General features: G+C 31.7%; 1 pseudogene; it reads left to right on the top strand.

Moving 5' to 3' along the window:
• The first annotated feature begins 3823 nt into the window (after window positions 1-3823).
• Window positions 3824-5268, top strand: LOC120124131 (annotated as a pseudogene).
• The last annotated feature ends 7897 nt before the right edge of the window (window positions 5269-13165 follow it).

Genomic DNA, 13165 nt, shown 5'->3' on the forward strand with positions numbered 1-13165 from the left:
AATGACATTTTTTGTCGGGTCTACAACTCTACAAAGTTGTTGGAACAAAAATGCCAAAACTATCGACCCCCAACTTATATTTCTTGAATCACTCAAATTTTGTAAATGATTCAACCAGATCAGATGACCTTATTTCGAGATTTGTCTGGCATTAAAACCCCAATAACTCGTAGTATATGCGCACGAGCAAATCGCTTCAAAAAATTAATAAAATAATATAACTACTTAATTTTCAAAATAAATAAATTGAAATATTAATAAATATTCATAGGTAAAAACATTTATATTTATCTCCTTCACTTCATGCTCCGTATTCTGGGGTAGGTTCATAAAATTATCATCCAAAAATTTAATTTTTATTTTTTCACCACCGTATTCATCATCAGTCGGATCAATTTTGAACAATATCTCACATATGTTTCTAGGGGCGCTAGAAACACCAATAATAACTACTCTAGGCAATCCCAAATGAAATGCAACATGTTGCAAGGTAATAGTTGTCTCCCTACATAGTAAATGAAACGTGTGCGTCTTCGGTTTCCATCTTTCGACCAATGCATTTATAAGTGGAGGATAAAACTTCACACCATCACCACTTATACTATTGATATATTTGAAACCCACTAAATGTAAATAGTCAATAATATATGCATCGGACGGTGTCACACGATTTATATGACACTCTAATACATGTTCATATCCCTACAAAATATAAATATTAAAAAATTATTTAAATACCAAAACAAATAGACTAAATAAATAAATAGTAAAAAAACTAAATAATATTAATTAATTTACCTCATCATTTCGATTTCAATAATCGAATACGTGACTTCGATCATGTATTAATAAACTCGCCGCCATGATATGAAATCTTTTATTCTTTGAATATATGAAAGAGATGTGTGTGGTGGTGAATATGAGTAGAGGGCCTTATTTATAGCATTTCTCGCACTCGAAGAAGAGCAGTTTTAAATGCAACTCGCATCCTGCAAGACGCGAGTTACAAAATTTATTTCATACTCATTGCCTTGTGGTTTGTAAAACGCGAGATTACTTTATCTTTTAAATTTTAAAATATATTATAATTATAATATTATTAATTATTTATTATATTTAATATTTTACACATATAATTTTTCTTTATTTCAAAATTTACAAAATATATTATAATTATTTTTTTATAAAATATCTATTTTAATTACTATATTTATATATTTATATGTTTTAATTATTTTATTATATTTAATAAGTAATATTATTATATTTATTTATTATATTCATTTAATTTCAACGTTTCAATGGAATTTGAAAGAACATTGCGGTTTACAGTCCGCGAGGTCCTTCATAAATTTCGCGATATTTTGGATCATAAAGGTTACCTCGCGCTTCATAATGCGGGATATCATTTTATCTAATTGTTGTATTGTCTTACTTGGAAAATGCGCCCACGTCGGATGCATCTTACGTGTTGGAGGGTGCGATGATTTAACACACGATTTGTAGGACGCGGGGTCGTCCTATGTGGACGATTTAAGGATTATTCTTCCAAATAATGTCTAGAGGACCCTATTTTTTAAATAATTATTTATTCAAGGTTTTTAATATAAAATTATCAGAAATTTTGACTATGCAAAAAATCTTATTTTGATTTAAAAAAAGGAAAAAATAGCTTGTGAGAAAAGACGTTCATTCTTATTTTATTTTAATATAAAATTAAACTTGTTAAATATAAAATAATGATTTAATTACTTCAAATAGTTTATAGTTTATATTGGAATTTTTTTTACTTTTTACAATAAAAAATAAAAAGAAAAATGAACAAAATTTTATTAATAAATAAAAAGGTACCATTTATAATAAATTTCGAGTGTCGATAGAATAATGATTTGAAAATTATTTAATATATTTTTTTAATTTAGAATATTTTAAAAATATATCACAATTGAAGAAAATATTTAATTTGCAATGTGAAAAATGTTTGCATGCCCTAAAAGACTCAACCGATCGAAACAGCAGTGTTGCCCACATCATACTGACACCAGTGAGTTTGATGACCTTGGATTTGCACCCCTTGGCACCTACATGGCTACATACAAGGCATTAGATAATTATTAAGTTGATTAATATATATAAATCATTCACATGCTTGTTATCCCAATATGGGATACGAGTTTTTTCATTTTCTTTACATAACACAATTTATATATACTTTATTTTGAGTTTCTCATTCATCACTCAATCGTTTTAAACAAATGAGATACCGTTGTAAAGATCTCACGGAATAAAATTTAAAACAATGTATTCATTTTTATCTTCTCCATCTTTACCCTTAAAAAGTATACCTCAAAAATTTTTATTTATCACAATTTTTTCCAAACAATTATGTCATTATAATTTTAATTGGATTTGATTTGAATTATCACTAAAATATCTAATTTTTGTATGGTTATTATCTTCAATCTTATCCAAAAAGCTACGACTTTGACTAATTAACTACTTAAATAATTGGTATGGAAATGGTCAAATTTGGATAGCAACCTCGTGAACTTTTAAGGATTTTTAGCTTTTTTTTCATTCATATAGAAATAGAACAAATAATGGCACTGTCCCTTAAAAAATGTTACTTTGTAAATAAGGATAGCAATGGATCGGGTAGGGTCGGGTTTTTGGGCCATCCGACCTGATCCGATGAAATTAAGGTTTCACCCGATCCGAATATACGACTTAGAAACTCTACCCGAAATAAAAAAAATATTTTTATTCAATAAAAACAGTGACTTAATTGAAAAAAAATTATATTTAGAGGGATATTATTGTAATTATTATTAAATATGTAGGATAAAATTATATATATTTTTAGGGTCGGGTCGGATTTTTTCCACCCTAAACCCGACCCGAACAGTGTATAAAAAAACCTGACACGACCCGACCCGATTTAAAAAAAAACCCGACCCGATCAGGCCGGGTCGGGTTGAGTCGCCATCCCTACTTTGTAATCCTTAAAAAACACTGTAATTATTTATAGATACCTAATTTTGTAATTTTGATTACTGGTATATTATCTTTTCTTAGGGATGAATAAAATCCTTAATTTTCTTTGAAGTCCTTTAAATTCTTAAATTCTCAATAAAAAAAAATATAAATCTCTACATTTATAATCCCTAATCATTACTGTCCATTCCTTCTATCATTCGACACTCATTGATCATTTATCTCTCATTATTGTCACACAAAATTCTTAAAATTTTAAATTAATTGATTGATTTAAATTTTTAGGATTTAAGGTATCTTGAAAATTTAGAATTTTTCTAAATCATGTCAATGTATTTTTTAATTGAGGAGTGTAGATTCCTAAACCATCAATCAAAAAATATTGATTTAACACGCCTTGTCACATAAGATAAAGTAAATGTCAATTAGAATAACTTTTGATAAGGCACAACAATTAAACACTCTTATCCTATCCGTTAAAAAGTATTTTTTTTAATATGAACTAAGTGATTTCAGTAGTTAAAAGGATCGTTATTATTTTTATAAGTCGTGTGTTCGAGTATCAATGATTATATAATATTTAAAACGATATTTAAAATGATTATATAATATTTAAAATCACCAAACTTTTTGAAATTTAGATACTATTTTTATAATTTTGTTTGAAATTAGTATTATCCATATGAATTAGCAGACTATTGCTATGTTAATTAACAGTACCAAGTAAAAATGAAAAGTAGAGGTTTTATTCGTTACTGGGCGGTGAATCCGTGATTTCATTGTCTACATATGAGGCGCTACACGCATCTTCTTTAGATATCAGATAATTTGGAGAGAGAGAGAGAGAGAGAGAAAGTCCATACTCAAAAGCCATGGCTACGAAATCAGAGTTGGCAAAGCTAGGAGCCTCTCTCTTGGTGCCTAGTGTCCAAGAATTGGCAAAGGAGCCATTGACAAAACTCCCACCTCGATACGTACGCACTGATGAAGACCCTCCGGTCGCCTCCCACACAAATCTATTGCCACAAGTTCCCGTTATCGATATGCAAAAGTTGTCTTCACAGGAAGAAAGGGATCTGTTGCATCATGCATGCAAAGACTGGGGATTCTTCCAGGTAATTGTTTTCTCCTTTGCTCAAAATATAGACCGAGATTTTGGGGTTTAATATTAGAAGATCATGGAGTTTTGCTCAAAATATAGACTGAGATTTTGGGGTTTGAGATTAAAAGATGGGACTGTGTTGTAGTTAATCAACCATGGGGTGAGCACTTCACTGTTGGAAAAGATGAAGATGGAGGTCCAACAGTTCTTCAATCTCCCAATGGAAGAGAAGAAGAAGCTTTGGCAAAGACCAGATGAGATTGAGGGATTCGGGCAGGCTTTCGTTGTATCGGAGGAACAGAAACTGAACTGGGGAGACATGTTCTACATGATCACCCTTCCAACTTATTTGAGGAAGCCTCACTTGTTCCCTAATCTCCCACTCACCCTCAGGTTCTTCCTTTCTGCATCTCTCAATCATTTCACGGTAAAATATACTATACCTAATGAAATTGTTATATTGAAATGATTGCATTCAGAGAAACCTTGGAAGCTTATTCTGTAGAATTGAAAGATCTTGCCAAGAAACTGTTGGATGTTATGGGAAAAGCTCTAGGGATGGACCCGAACGACATGAACTTCCTGTTTGAAGAAGGGCTTCAAGCGATGAGGATGAACTATTACCCCCCCGTGTCCTGAGCCGGAGCTTGCAATTGGTCTAAGCGCACATTCTGATCCGGTTGGCCTCACCATTCTACTGCAGATCAGCGAGATGGAAGGTCTTCAAGTAAAGAAAGATGGTGGTTGGGTCCCCATTAAACCCCTTGAAAATGCTTTTATCGTCAACATTGGAGACATCATGGAGGTGATGATTAGTAATGCATGTTCAATCAGCCTATAAATTTATGAATGAAACGGTAAATAGTGTTCTTGTTTTACTGTGTTTGCAGATTGTATCCAATGGGATTTACCCTAGCATTGAGCACCGTGCGGCCGTGAACAAGGTTAAAGAAAGGCTTTCAATTGTCACGATTTACAGCCCGAGATTGGATGGAGATCTGGGACCAGCACCGAGCCTCATTTCTCCTCAAAATCCACCACTCTTCAGGAGAATTGGTGTTGCTGATTTCTTCAAAAATTTGTACACCCGCGAGCTCCTTGGAAAAGCTTATTTAGATTTCTTGAGAGTTCACTCTGAAGAAGTCAGTAAAAACTAAACCTTATATATCATTTTGAAAAAAATAAAAATTTAAATATTATAATAAATTAAAATTAATAATTTAAATAATAAACGTATAATTAAGAAGTTTGGTTTTCGTTTTTTGTAATGTGTTTTAGGATGTGTAATTATGTAGGAGTATTTCGTCGGTAGATTGCTCCCGGTTTTGTTTTGTCATTCTATTTTATTTGTAGGTTGTAATATGTGGGAGGTTTTTTTCTTACCGGGTTGCATGTACTCTTTTCCTTCATTTAAGTTTAAGTATGTTTTTAACGAGACATACAACTTGATTAATTCAATAATTAATAATATTTTATTACTGAACAAACTGTCAAAACAGACAATAGTCGATTTACAAAATTTTTTGAAGATAGATATACATATAGTGATAATATAAAATTCTGTATATCTAAATATATACGATAAAATTTTAGGATTGGCACGATAAAATTTTAATGTAAGCCTACATATATTAAGACAAGGTGCATTTATTAAATAAAAAAGAAACTTTCTTGTTGTGTTAAACATAAAGGGTAGTTTACCTAAAATAATACTCCTATTATTTATGTAATTAATTAAAGTACATAAATTTAAAAATTATTTATAGAGATGGTATATATTTTTTATAGAAGCAACTAATTTTATTTAAAATAAGAAATATCTCAAATTACAGTAAAGATTTACAATCACAATCGTAAAATAAGCACATAATTAGGAAATTTTCCTATAATAATTAAAACAAAACTAGTAAATAAAGATCACATAAGGACCATACAAGGAAAGATTAAATCTAACCAAGAAACTTGAATAAAGATAGATACAAACAGATCTGATCACACTGACAAACGAATCACAAAAGGAGGCATATCTTATATTTATTTTATTCACATAAAATATGTGTGATTTATTAATAATATTTATGAAAGACACGTTTTATTGAAAGTATGATTATCATATGATAGTTCAAATGAAAGACAATATTAATTAGATATATTATTTATTATTTTTATCTCAAAATTAAATTTTAACTCTTAAATTACTTAAGATTTATAAAAGTAGTTTTAGAGTTAGGATTTGTTGAAAAGGATTAGGGTTTCATAAATAACGTGTTAAAAATAATTTAGAAGTTATTTTATGATTTTGAGTTTTAAGGGTTATTATTGTACTATATTAATTTGTGTTTTTCAATATATATATACGATAAAAAGATTTAAATTGATAATATTTATATTAATAAAAGATATTTTATATAAGTAATTAATTTTATTCAAAACATAAAATATCTCAAATTACTATAAATATTTACAATCATAATAGTAAATTAAGCAGATAATTAGGAAATTTTTATGTGACAATTGAAATAAAACTAGCAACTTAATATTATATAAGGATTATACAAAGAAAGATTAAATCTAACCAAGAAACTCGAACAAAGATAGATACAAACAGATCTGATCGTATCGGTAAACGAATCACAAAAAGAGATTAAGCTATTGAAAGACCACCGACAAACCTGCAAATCAAACTCGAGCGACGTGAAAAGCTATCCACGAATGCAAATTGGGTATCCAAATCCAATCCGATGGTTCAAAGTCGGGAAGATCAACAATATAACAAATAATCGTCATCTTGATAAGTAATGGAGAAGTCAAATCAACCATTCAAAAAAATAAATGAAAAACGGTAAAAAAATCAAAAAACATGCCAAAAAATATAAAAAAAAACTTACTATAAAGATAGATAAAAACGTACAACATAGACAGACTTATTGAAAACTCAAAATCATCTTGATTAACAGAGTTCATTAGTTAATTTATAACTTATATGTTTTCAATCATGATATTTAATTATAGATAACAAGAATAAATTATCTTCGCATTTAGCTCTCGACATGTGTCTCTAAGAATTCGATCTTTAGGTGCATCCATATACAGCAGGTTTTGTTTTTCACTGTGATGTCGTATTTTAGTTTTATTTTATTTCACTAATACATTCAACTTCGCTTAAATAAAAATACAATTACTAATGTTTATAATTTATTAAGAGAAAATAACCTCAATGACCAAAAATGCCTTATAATATATAAATTTAACCAATTTTTTTGGATTTGCCAAAATGACCAACAAATTCGCAACGCGAATTCCAATTTCGCAACCCAGTTTCCAATTTCGCAACGCGAATATGTAAATCGCAACTGAATTTCAAATTCGCAACAGGTTTTAGTTTCGCAACACAAATGTTTTGGGTATATAGCAACGCAGCAGCAACAACTCATAACCTAAATCCCTAAATCGTAACTCATTCCATCTCCATCCGTTCATATATCCAACGACATACGTTCCTATATCCAACGACATCCTTCTCCATCTCTATTTTTTTTACATAATTTTATTTCTATATAATTTTTCAATGATTTATCTCCCAAATTATCAACTATCAACTTAATAAAGGTATATTTTTCTCTAAGTTAGTGATGATGTCTAGTTTATAGCTCGTTTGTTAGTAAATTAATTTACAATTTTTAGAATGAAATCATCTAATGTTGATCATGTTTGGATATATTTGTGTTTTGGAGGGTCATGGGAGAATGTTCATGGTGTTTTACAATATGTGTCTTTACCCATGAATCTTCAACTAAAACTGTCATTAAAAAAGTTAACTTATGAAACTCTAATGTTACGTGTTGCAAAGAAATTGAATTTAGAGCCTCTAAGTGGATTTAGGCTATCTTATATGAGAAAAGGTAAAGTTTATTTGTTAACCGATAATGAAGATGTTGAACGATTCATTGCTTACATTAGTGTTTTTGCAAGAAGAATATGTTACATTGTATGTTGTTGAACCTAGAAGTAGTGAAGTTGGGTCAGTAGCGGGTAGTAATCAACTAAGTTCTTCAACCTAAAATTTAATGGTTCCACCACAATTTCATCACCAAGCAAATTTTGTTTCACCACATTTCCAATACCAAACACAATATCAAACACAATCTCAAAACCCACAACCTTTTCCTAATCCAAATCCCAATCAACTTTCAGCACCAAATTCCGGTTTTCGTATTGACCAGTTAGACGATTATGAGCCAACAGAAAAAATTATGAGTACTAGTTAGTATTCAAAATTTGATATTGGTCAATACCCCGACTTTGATCTTGGTCAATACTCGGATTTTGATGATGTGATGGAAGAAGAAACAGACCCTGCATGTAATGATTTTGATATTGGTCAATACCCGAATTTTGATGATGAAACAGCCGCTGCCGAGGAAGATGTTGTTGATGATAATGAGGAGGAAGTTACGAATGTGAATGAACATGTTGAACATCCATTCTGTAATTCATATAACCCTGAAGAAGGAAAAGAAGAAGAAGTCCCCGAAGAAAGGAAAAAGAGAAGAAAATGCCACGGGAGTATAACTGGAATATGCCAGAATTACTTCAGATACCGGAAGAAGAGTTGGTAAAGATATCAGTTGATTGTTACACAAAAGTTATTCGTATCAAGAAAGATGATTGTTTTGATACAAAGGAAGACTTGAAGATAACTTTGTATATGAAATGTGTGGAAGATGGCTATCAACTAAGAGTTAACAAATCAAGCAAAGATCGTTTCGAAACAAGGTGTATGATTGACAAAAACTGTACGTGGCGTATGATTGCAAAGAGGATAAAAGATTGCGAAATGTTTCAAGTTAGGACTTTTATTGATAAACATACATGTTCAAGAACCCAAGTTTTTCCTTACCATAGACAGACAAACAAAAATGTATTGGGTGGTTTTCTGGCTGAGTTAATGTTTTTGAATGGAAGGGTATATCGGGGACATGAAATTATGACTGACATGAATGCTCGGTTCAAGATTAGTATCTCATATTCTCAAGCTTGGAGAGCCAAATGTTATGCCTTGGAATTGTTGAGGGGGTCGCCAGAAGCATCGTTTGCCCAACTTCCGGCTTATTGTCACAATTTAAAGCTGAAAAATCCTGGGTCGGTAACTCATATCAAAACAGATAGAGATGGACGCTTTGAGTTGCTGTTTATCGCCATTGGTGTTGCGGTTAGTAAATAATTATAATTTTGTTGACTCATTTTTGTTAGTTGCATGCATTTCACATTTAAATGATTATATTTCTTGTGTATATGATTTTGTAGATTCGTTCGTTTATTACTTGCATGCGCCCAATTATTATAGTTGATGGAGCACATTTGAAATGTCGATACCTTGGAGTAAACTTATTAGCAGTAGCCATGGATGTTAACATTGGGATACTGCCAATAGTTTACGGGGTTGGCAAATCTTAAACCTCTAATTCATGGATATGGTTTATGGGGCATCTTAGGGATTGCATAGGTCCTATTAGCAATCTGAAAATCATATCCGATAGGGCAAACTCAATTGACAACGCTATTAGAAGGTGTTTCCTAGATGCTTTTCATGGACTTTGTGATGTTCATTTGTACAGAAATCTAAAATCAAGGTCTGCTGGTATAAAAAATCACAAATGGACATACTGGAAGGCTGTAAAAGTTTATTAGGAAGTGGATTTTAATAAGCATATAAATTGTTTAAGACATGTTTTGCCTCAATGTGCTCAAACACTAGAAGTTGTCGGGTTTGAAATATGGTCAATAGTACATCAACTTGGAGCAAGATATGGTTTCATGACGTCTAATAGTGCAGAATCAATCAACGCTCTAAGTCGTCATTCCCGGAAATTACCCATTACTATGTTAATGGAGTTTTTTCGAGCCTCTATTCAATAGTGGTACTACAAGAAAAGAAACCATGCAGGTATTATTTCTTTAAATTCGTAACTTATCATATATTTTACTAAGTATTATTTATTTAAATTTACAGGAACATTGGAACGTCGTGTTACACCATGGACTGAAAAAAAAATAACGAAACGTGTTGTGAAGTCAACATCATGGAGAGTTGAACCATGTTCAAACACTTTGTTTGAAGTATTGGATAATAAGTTAAATGGGCTTGTCGATCTAAATGCAAAGACGTGTAGTTGTAAGAAATGACAAACATCTGGTTATCCATGTGGCCATGTTATAAAAGTTGCTCTTCATCTAAACCAAGATGATTCAAGCGCATACGCTATGGATTGCTACACTACAGAAGTATATCGACAGACTTATGCCGAGATTGTCTACCCATGTCCACATCCTTCTGAATGGGACATACCAGATGACTTACAAACAGTATTGCCACCAGTCATGGATAGCAGGCTACCTGGCCGACCAAAAAATCATGATCGTATACCATCTAAGGGTGAAGAGAATAGGATATCGACATGTAGTCGGTGCAAGAAAAGTGGTCATACAAGGTTGACCTGTGGATCACCAGTGTCATCTTTTCCTCTACCAAAAAATGGATCTTCATCAAAATCCAAAGCTCATATGGTGCCAAGCAAAAGGAAATCAAAATTGCAATCAAAATCAAAATCCCAATCACAACCGGCTTCACATTTTGGGACTTATTAACTTAGGTGATTTTTAAATGCAAACGTTGTATTATGTGTATTTTATGTGTGAATGCATACATTTTCAGTTAGACATTCATTAGTAACTTGAGTTTGAACATTGCTATGATCTGTTCAGTTGTTATCATGTTGAGATTTTCTCTTGTGTTTGATTGCTTGGATAGTTGTTCTCTTGCTTCTTCAAGTGTCCTTAGCTTGTATTTATAGCTTGGAATGTGTTTGATGTTGTATATACCTTGATGTTGTATGTTGCGAGCAACGCGATAGTCAAATTCGCAACGCGAAAGTCAAATTCGCAACGCTTATTTCGCGTTGCGAATTTGACTTTCGCGTTGCGAATTTACCTTCAACAGGTCTTTTTTACCTTCAACATAATGCAGATTGAAAATTAAACAACAAATCAATTAAACATTGTTGTGGGTACATTATTTGAACATTGTTATGAGTACATTATTTGGAAAAATAATGTTCCGGACTTCGTTAGAAATAACCCTTTTTCATCGGATTAATTTCATTTTTGTGGGTACATTATTTGAACATTGTTATGTATAAATTTGTTGTGTATATATGTTTTGGTTTGATTATATTGTATGTATATTTTCATTCAGATGAGATGGGTTGTGTATAACAAAACAATCTATCTCTTCCATGTGAGTACTTTATTCTAACCATGTGACAAGTGTGATAAAACCCATCAACTCACAACTCAGCTTTGAACTCAATCAATATTGTCTTTTAGCTTGATGGTTCATAAAGCATGTTACTTGAACAGTATGAATCAATTATGCAATTTCCATGTTCAATTTAACACTGCATTTCAAATTCATTTCATATGTAATTGGATTATGAATTTAAATTTCAATTTGAGTTTGAATTTCAATATCAATTTAACCTTGATGTTGTATGTTGCGATCAACGCGAAAGTAAAATTCGCAACGCGAAAGTCAAATTCGCAAATCAAAAATCGCGTTGCGAATTTGACTTTCGCGTAACTTTCGCGTTGCGAATTTGTACCTTCAACAGGTCTTTTTTGCCTTCAACCATAATGCATATTGAATTTTTTAGAAACAACAAATCAACTTTTACAAATCAATTAAACAAGCAAAAAAATAATTCTTATTTACAAATCAAATTAAACAAATCAACTTTTACAAATCAATTAATCAAAAAATAAATCTTATTTTTCTCATCAATTAAACAAATCAACTTTCAATGTAAAATTCAATTAAACAAAGAAAAAAAAGTGTACCCCGGACTGTTGTTTATGCACAAATACATTTCACGCAGCTCACTTCAGGATTAACCTACATAAACCAAACATTTGCTCAAACAACACTTTCTACACATCTAAAACCAACAAACAGCAAATTACTGAATTCTAGGTACTTAACCAAATATTTTTAAACCAATTAAAGAGTATATATGTTAACAACACTTGCTCAAACTTACCAATTGTTTATGTACAACTTTCAGCACGCGGATGCAGGTAGGCAACATCTCGTATATATCGATCTGACCATATAATGCCGAAACCACAAGCCTACTACAGCTCTATCTCTATCTGTGGGAGGTAGATATTTTATACTTCCTGTCGTCAAACGTTCCAAGCACAAGCATACGAGAGGACCACAATCCCCTCTGGCTCCCTGCGTTTGTTGTGGCGCAGTCTCGTCTCTGATCATTGTAATTTTGAACTTCTTTGGCTTCTTGTTTCCAGATTTTGTCCAATAATCAATCGCATTCAAGTATTTAGCCAAATGATCGCTCCATCTCTTTGTAATAATATCTCTCAAATCAGACAATGGTATGTAATTCAACATGCTATCATAAACACCTACAATCATAAATAATTGCACACATCAAATAAAATTTATGAAAACCTTTAAAATATTCAAAAAATAAATACTAACCTTATCGACCTCCCACCACGCAGGATAAAGTTTAGTTTTTCCAATAGCCAACTTATATGAAGCATCTCTCTGATCCTTCAAGTGAGCTGCGTGAAAAGACGTCGGCATAATAGTCCATCGAGTACCTCTTTTCTTCAATTTCCTTATTATTAGAAGACGTGACACCCATGCATCAATATGTTGTTTTATAAAAATAAATATATTAGTGAATTTATTAATAATTTAAAAAAATTAATCAAAATGCAATATAAGGAGAATATAATACTTACCCCCTTCGAGGTAGCCATTATCTTCAACCCCTAATAAAGTACCCCACCAAGACCGATCAAGAAACAAATGAATAGCATTGTCGATTTGGCATAGGTCAGAATAACACCCCTTGCTCCGCTCATGTAGATAAAAATCAACTGCGGTCTTAGCCCAAAGGGTATTATCCGTAATTTTGTCCGGTAGTGTTTCCATCTCCTGCTGAGGAATGGTACTGGCCGATAACTCATACGAAAGCCAACACA

Source organism: Hibiscus syriacus, unplaced genomic scaffold (assembly GCF_006381635.1).
Source record: "Hibiscus syriacus cultivar Baekdansim isolate YM2019G1 unplaced genomic scaffold, ASM638163v2 tig00110415_pilon, whole genome shotgun sequence".
NCBI classification, from domain to species: domain Eukaryota; kingdom Viridiplantae; phylum Streptophyta; class Magnoliopsida; order Malvales; family Malvaceae; genus Hibiscus; species Hibiscus syriacus.